The sequence below is a fragment of the Citrus sinensis genome, chromosome 3 (genome assembly GCF_022201045.2).
Source record: "Citrus sinensis cultivar Valencia sweet orange chromosome 3, DVS_A1.0, whole genome shotgun sequence".
In the NCBI taxonomy this organism is placed as follows: domain Eukaryota; kingdom Viridiplantae; phylum Streptophyta; class Magnoliopsida; order Sapindales; family Rutaceae; genus Citrus; species Citrus sinensis.
Genome location: NC_068558.1, coordinates 23594931 through 23603273, shown reverse-complemented (window position 1 = coordinate 23603273; position 8343 = coordinate 23594931).

Sequence of the window (8343 nt, the reverse complement as noted above, 5' to 3'; positions counted from 1 at the left end):
AAATTTTGAGTGTTGTTACAAATACTTTATTTGTGAAAATGGTTTTCTAATTTTTATGTGTTGGCTTGCGGTAAAATTGCTAATGTTAAAATATACCAGAGATAGAGTTCTTAAGAAAATGTGAATTGTTGATTACAATTATTGGCATTATAGTAACATGTGATGAACTTTTTTCTCCTTTTCTTATATTCGGCAATTAAATTGTCATTTGTGCTTTCTTTTAGCTTATGTGTTCTTTTTTTCTTTGGGGCTATGATAGATATTTTCATTGGATAGTGCAACTTATAAAAAATAGCTATGTGCAATTATTAAACTGTAAACTATTATTAAGATATGCATGTTTGTTCATAGTTAAACTGATTATTACTCTAATTATTTTCTTGAACATGAATAAGATGCAGAGTTACGAGACTAGTATTCTGAGGCCAACAATTGAGGGCATGGCAAAAGAATGGAGAGGCTGTTTAGGTTATTTTGTTAAATTTTGGGTTGTTGTAGCTTGAATACCTCAATGATATGGATTGTATGGTTAAATGGATATCCAGGTTTTATTAATTGGATTTTTTAATTTTTTGTACCATATTTTGTATTTATTTTAGATTTATAAATTTATTCTAAAAACAAAATTGTAGAATTTGAGAATTCTAATAATAATAATAATTCAACACAAATAATAATAACAATACAATTAAAAAAATAATGCTTTTAAGCAATTTTAAAAGTGAGATAATACCAATTTCCAGCCAAAAAGTTTAAAAATGCCAAAAATTTAAATAATATTAATTTCTCATCAACATATCGTGTGACATATATGTGACTGTGAAAAATCATAATGAATTCTTGACGGAAAATATTCTGTCATGAATTAATTACAGTGACATAAATGACAGACAAGTTGTTTGTCATACATCCCCTTTTATGACAATTATTTACTGTCATCTATTACCTATTTTCTTGTTGTGTGGAGCGATCAACTCCTTAATTTTAAGATCAACAGACTGCCAATAATGGTTGAATTTAGATAACAAGCCACCTATCAACACTTGGTGAGTTTATAATAAGTTGGTGGCAATCATTAAGATGGAGTCTCATATAGTGTAAGGTTTCAACAGGTTATAATCTCTTGAGCCTAGCAAATTACTTGATATTTGAGTGTGGCTCCATGAATGTAGTGAATAATGTAAAAATCCTCTTGTGTGCTTTACTTTTACGCATTTTATTTTTACTCATTATTTGTTTAATTAAATTTTAATTAAACTCGGTACGCCTACTAAAATTCATCATATTTCATGTAATTTTAAATAGCTCAAGCCATGTACTAGCAAAGTTAGCTCTTTTAAACTCTGTTATTTGGCTGGATGACTTTTTAGAACAATTATGCGCACTTTAATTATAATGAAGTTATTAATTGTTAAAAAAAAAAGCTCACACACAAGTTCTAAATCTTAATTAGAAGTATATGTTTTTCTTTTTTCCTTTTTTAACATCATTATTAGGGTTAAAAGAAAAATTATTCAATCGGATATATTCAATAGTGTATAAGTAATTTTTATGTTTTAGTAATCCGACATAGTAATGAAATTAACCATGTTTCATATACAAATATTTCTCAACCCCAGTAATTAATTAGTCAAATATTTCTCGACCATAGTAAGTAAATATATTGATTTATTATTCCAAACCACCGTATTAGTATCTATATGATTTAACAATAGATTAACATAGATATCGTGGATTTAGTGATCTTCATTCTTCATACTAGCTTTCAGGACATGGAGGTACATCGTATTGATGTAAGTGGCACTTGTGGGATATAATACAGTTCTTAGAAGAGGCAAAGAAAAGAGGAATTTAAAGTCAGCATCAAAATTCTCACTACCTATCACCCTATAAATCCCTAATTATTTCACATACCATCAACAATTTAATATAACACATAAACCCCTAATTCTTTCACATATCATTTTCAATAGACACCACAAAAGCACAAGAATCATCCTAACCTTGTCTTTAACTCAAAAATGAAAGAGAACAACTCAAGATGACACCAACCAGCTGATGGATTCAACTTGTTGTTCACCGTGTGGGACATGGTGGCTTCGATTTTATGTGATTATTAAACAATCCAAGAGACAAATCAATATTTCAGAGAGAGATAGTAAGAGAGGTGAAAGAGATGTTTGGGATTTGAAGGAGGGAAAATGTAATGGATTTTAGCAACCGTTTAACAAGTAACCCGTTACTTTGTATTTTTAATTTGATCACAACCATTGGACTTATTTTACTTGAATCCAACGGCTACAAATAAAAATTGGTACAATGCTAGGCATTGAGGCCTGACACTGAAACTTTAGCTTTAAGTTATTATTTGTTTAAGAGGGAAAAAAAGCACACACATAAAGTTTTATATCTTAATTAGAAGTATTTTTTTTTCTTAACATGGTTATTAGTATTAAAAGAAAAATTATTCGACTGGATTTATTTATATTCAATAGTATAAAAGTAATTTTTCCTTTTAGTAACCCAACATTGTAATGAAATTACCCATTGTTTAATATACAAATGTTTCTCAACCATAGAAATTAATTACTTAAGTAAATATTATGATTTATTATTACAAACCACCTTATCATTATCTATCTATGATTTAACAATAGGTTAATATCCATATCGTGGATTTAGTGATCTCCATTCTTCATGCTATTGGACACCACAATTAAGTTTGTTTAGGTGGTGGTGGGTCGCAAATAATGTCACACTGGCAGATGTGCTGGTTTCCAATTGATGGTTTGCATAAACAATTATCTGGGCTCTTTGTTGCTCCATATTTATTGAAGAAGGCATTAAGGCATACGAATTCTGCTTCCTTAGGATCCTTGGGACAAACGCTAGGAATTGTCATGTGTTTAGTACAGAATTTTAGTTGTCCTTTTCTTGCAACAAAACATAAAAATCGTTAAAATGTGAGTATTCTCATATTAAAACCAATTTTAAAATAAATTTTTGGGATACTATATTTACCTTGAGAAAGATTCATAAGACATAGAAAAAGAGTGAAGAAAAGAATGAGAACAATGAACTTCTTCATGATTTTAATTACTCTTTTTCTCTTCTATCTTGTTGAAAAAATGTTTAATATATATATTCCTTCAATTATGTCTTTTATATAATGGAAAAACAAACTAAATTAAGGTCAAATTTTATAACCTCCCTAATTAAAAGGCATTTTTTTGGAAAAGAAGAAAACCAACTTTCATACAAGTGTCACTAAAAATAGTTGGTAACAAAAGATAGTTAGAAGTTAGAACCATCATTGCTCTCTAAATTTTTTTTTTTTAAAAAAATGGAGAACGATCTTAAAATCATTTGCTCCACAAAACCTTTTCCCTTAATTTCAATTCTGAAGCTTATAAATTTGTTTTATTTGTCAAAATCTTCGATTTGTTTTATTAGGCTATTTTTCATAATTATATGCCTTTAAATGTCCAACTATTCCCATTCAAAAAGAAATAATAATGATCATTTTAACATTTCATAAAATATATTAATTTTTTTTATTTAAAGGGTAAGGGTTGGGCAATCATAAACTATATTAATTAATCCTTATTGACTGAATATTTCTATTGGAACAAGGAAATAAGTTGGTTGGGCCTATATTTTCGGCTTAATTACTATTTACTTCTCTCTCTTTCTAATAAACGCCTTGACAACCTTATTGCGGCTACTTCATTCAAAGTTTTTTTCCCTAGTAATTTTATCTTGTTTATTTTCTTACTCATTTACTCTACACAATTAAAATTTGATTTAATTATTAAATTGATCGTGCTGATGTAAATCCAGTTAATAGTCATCTCAGGTTAACTAGGATTTTGATTGTTTGATGCAATTATTAAATAGACTGTGTTTGAGTAGGCTTAAATTTTGACACGACATAAACACAATCTATTAACCCATTTTTCCACCTCTATATAAACTATTAATAGGCTATGTATTCCATGAACAATCATGCACTATTGCTCGTGTATAAAAGGAAAATACATTAGGTTGATAAAATGTACAGTTAGGAAATTACCATTAAGTTTCTTAAACATTGGGTCAAGGTTTTATTGAACTTAAAATTTGTTTAGAACTATCTTGGATAATTGAAACAATTTTATGGCTAATTTGTTCAATTTTCATGTCGTAGTAACTAATTTCAAATTTGAGAATTTTAACCTTATTTGTAGCCTCTTTTACTGTTTTCTAAGTTTACCAATGATTTATTTAAGTCTAGTATTGATAAGTTACTAATGAAAACTACATAGACAACATCCTCAATTGAAGCAAATTGTAATACAGTAAATCCAACACGTGTGGAGCATCTGATAAAAGAGGTTACTTATAAATCATAATCCTTCACAAAAGCCTCAAATAGAAATGTGTCAAAGTTTATTCAAACAAATCCACTAGCCTAATACTATGCATTTTCCTTTTTTCAAAGCCATAAATATAAAAAAGTCTCAAAACTCTCCAATTGCAAGTTTGGAAGATAAACAAACTTAAAGGAAACAAAAGTTTATTCTCCTCTTGTTCTGCTAACAAAAATAAATAAACATCTCAAAAAGTTGCTCAATCTCCAAAAGTAATGACGAGGAGTGCGTTGTCAACTCGGTAAGTAAAACCATTGCCACTCACTGCAGTTATCAGGTTCAAAAACTATTGCAAGCCCTTTTCTTATCAAAACATATATTAAAAATCATAAATTTAAAAAAATGCATTTTATAACAGAAAGATATAAATTTATAATTGATTTAGAATATCAGAAGCATAATTAATCATGAACTTTTTCTATCATATATACACAATAAAAAAAGGTTAGCTCATGTCACATAGTGTCACCTATACTTCCGATAACCCTGCTAGGAACAGAATCATAACCAAAATACTGTGTGTACAATCAAAATAGAGATCCAGTGGTGGTGCTAAACATATATATATCGTAAAATACGATCAAGATTAGAATAGCTACAGAAAATAGCTGCAGACAATGAGTCAAAGCATTTAAATTCATTTTTCATATATCTAAAAACCAGGACATCACACTTTGTACTATGTGTCGTACTTTGTGACTTTAATGTATGTTATTAAAGATTCTCACAATCCTCCTCATTAGTGTCTCACAACAACCACATCCTCCTCATCCCACTTTAGAACCTCCTCCTTAACCCTCTTCAGAAGCTCATGGGGATATTATATAGCAGCTGTTGAGTGAAGTTCGAATTCAAGCAACAGAACCAACTTCGGTCCAGTTTGTAGTATTTCAAGATCATATTGTTACTGAGCAGTAGCACCTCTTCGATAAAAAACAACAGCTTCTCGACGGTTAGCATCGACTTTTTGCTGCTCTCGGGATTCTGCCACCATCCTTATCATCCCAGCCTCTTAATTAGTGACTTTTATCTTTCGTTTATTTTTACCGACTCCTGCTTTTATGCACCAACATTATCATATGCATTTGATACTTTTGTTCTGACTTTGATTGGATAATATTTATGGATTCATGTTTTATACTTATGCTTGTTTTGGGCGCCTTAATTATTTGTTATACATTGTTGGTTTCTTTGTTAGTAATTGTGAAAGTGTTTTTGATGGATTGGCATAGTGGGAAGTAATTTTGACGATAAAGGGGAGAAGATAAGTAACATGTATTTTGAAGTGTCTTCGCCTATTTTGAAGTGCAATTGATATTTTATGACATATTCGAAAGAAGTTTACACGTATTGTATAATTATATGCTTTCTGTACTTAGTGAAATACTAGCTCCGAAACCCAAGAGGGGGTGAATTGGGTTTTAAAATCTAAAGCAAATGAAAATCACAAAATAATTAAAAGAAATGACAATAATAACAATGATAAACAAAATTAAAAGAGATAAGGGAAGGTAGAGGACAAAAATGGTATTATTACATGGCTCGGCAAATTCCACCTACGTTCACGCCTCTAAGCTCACAAATTTGAGGATTCCACTATCCAAGCCTTTACAACCTAAGGCTTCAAAATTTGCAGTTGACTTCCAAGTTGTCAATCAACCTTTAAAACTTGAGGTAATAGCAAACCTCTTATCCTAAGTGTCTCCCATAATTACAATCACTCAATTATGATATTGAAAGAAATTTTCCTCACACAATGTATGTGTTTACAAATGAAAGCCCAAAGTGTGATTTGATAAAAGAATACAAGTTTTAAGCACAAGAGAGATTGAATAATCAATAGTAAGCTCAATGATAATTGTTGAATCACACTGAATTTGAATATGATTGAGCATTTTATAGTTCGAGAAGAAAATTAGCTATTGTTGACTTTCTAAAAATAATAAGATCACCGTTATTTGCGGTTGGGTCACCAATTTGACTTGAGCAAGTGACCGTTATGCCGCAATTTTGAATAGTTCGATCACTATTTTTAGAATTCGGATCGCCGTTAACATTCCAGAAACGTGCACAAAATTATTAGCTAGATGTTTGGACTAAACGGTTTGTCGTTTGCAACCTGGATGCTCTCTGAAATTTTTTGGATAGCCATTTGGGCTAAACAGTATGTCGTTTGCAACCTGGATATTCTCTGAAATTCATCGATTAACCATTTTCCAATAAATGGTTTGTTGTTTTCTTTTAGAATCAGTTTTTCGTTTTATCTTTTGTATGATAGGTTTTCCATTTAATCATTAACAGTTATCCATTTGTTTCCATATTCTTATACAATCCCAAAAACTACATTCGGCTTAAGAGCTTAGCAAGTTTCAAGACTCCAACATTCTTAGTCAAAACTTATACAGCTTGTTATTATCAAAATCAATATTAAAGACCTTTTATGTCAATAATCTTGCCATTTTTTATGATGACAAACCTTACATGTATTCAAGGTATGGAGAAATAAAACAATGCTAGGTCCCCCTGAATATAAGCTCCTTTAAATATTTTACAAGTTTGAAAAGAGCCATTATTTCAGGTTAAGCCAATTTAAAAGCAATTTAAAAAATTTGAAAACATTTTGTGTGTATATGTGTGTGTGTATAACAAAACAATTTTTCTTAAGATTATAGAAATCTGATTTCAAATACATGTAATATTCTCCCCCTTCATCCTAAAAAAGAAGTGTTAGGAATAAAGAAAGAAATGAATTCTATGTATTTCAAAATAAAATGTAATATTAATGTTTGTGCGAAATAGAAGTGCAGAAACTAAAAATAAAACACTGCTACGGGGGATGATATATTTTCCATATATCAGTTTAATTACTTATGCTCTCTTTCTTTTTTAGTAGTTTTTTGAACAAGAAAACTAATATGTTGGTTATCTAATTGTTACAGCCACAGCAGGAGAACCAAGATCTAATTAATTAAGAACGTTTATATATTTCTTAAGTGAGGTGTATCATCATGATAATGCCATTATAACTCTCTCTATTTCTAGAAATATGTCCTTAATCTACATTCTCTCTGCTACATACAGTTCATTTAGGAATTAATACTATCAAAGTAGCAAAATAAAAATAAATTAGTTATAATTTTCATCATCGTATATATTCTCCTCAAAATATTTGCATAGACTCCTTAATTGCTAAGAGATGCGTGGAAGCACTATAAATGTTTATTTATCTGTTTGCACTATATATGTTTACTTATTTTGTCTTCTTTAATAAATAAATCTACCGTGTGTTACGTTTTGATTAAGTTATGTTAATAAACATTAAATCATGTGGTATTGTCCATATGTCAGTTTAATTAATAACGTTGTCTTTCCTTTTGCATATTTTTTCAAACAACACTTTATGTATTAGTTAGCTAATTGTTACAACTCGCAGCAGGAGAACCAATATCTTTCAAATTAATTAAGAATGTTTATGTTTCTTAAATGGCATGTATCATCATGATAAAGCCATTATTACAACACTTTATTTCCAGAAGTATGTCCATATTTACAACTTTGTCTCTGCTAAATACGATTAATTAAGGAATTAATACTATCAAAGTAGAAAATTGAAAAAAAAGGAAAAGATATAATTTTCAACTAGGCAAGCCTATATATATTCGCCTTACATATTTGCACACACTCTTTAATTGCTAAGAGATGCATGGAGGCACTATATATGTTTATTTATTTGTTTGCACATATGAAATGATCAGTTTGTATTCTGTCAAATATTGTTTCATTCTGGCTGCACAATTTCAATTGCGACATTAATCTATCTATCAATTCGTTGCGAAATATAGGAAATTATTAGATGAAGTAAAAACTTAAACAATGATAAAACAGACGTTTAAATAAACACTTTATCAATTGACATAGCATTTAAAATATTAGT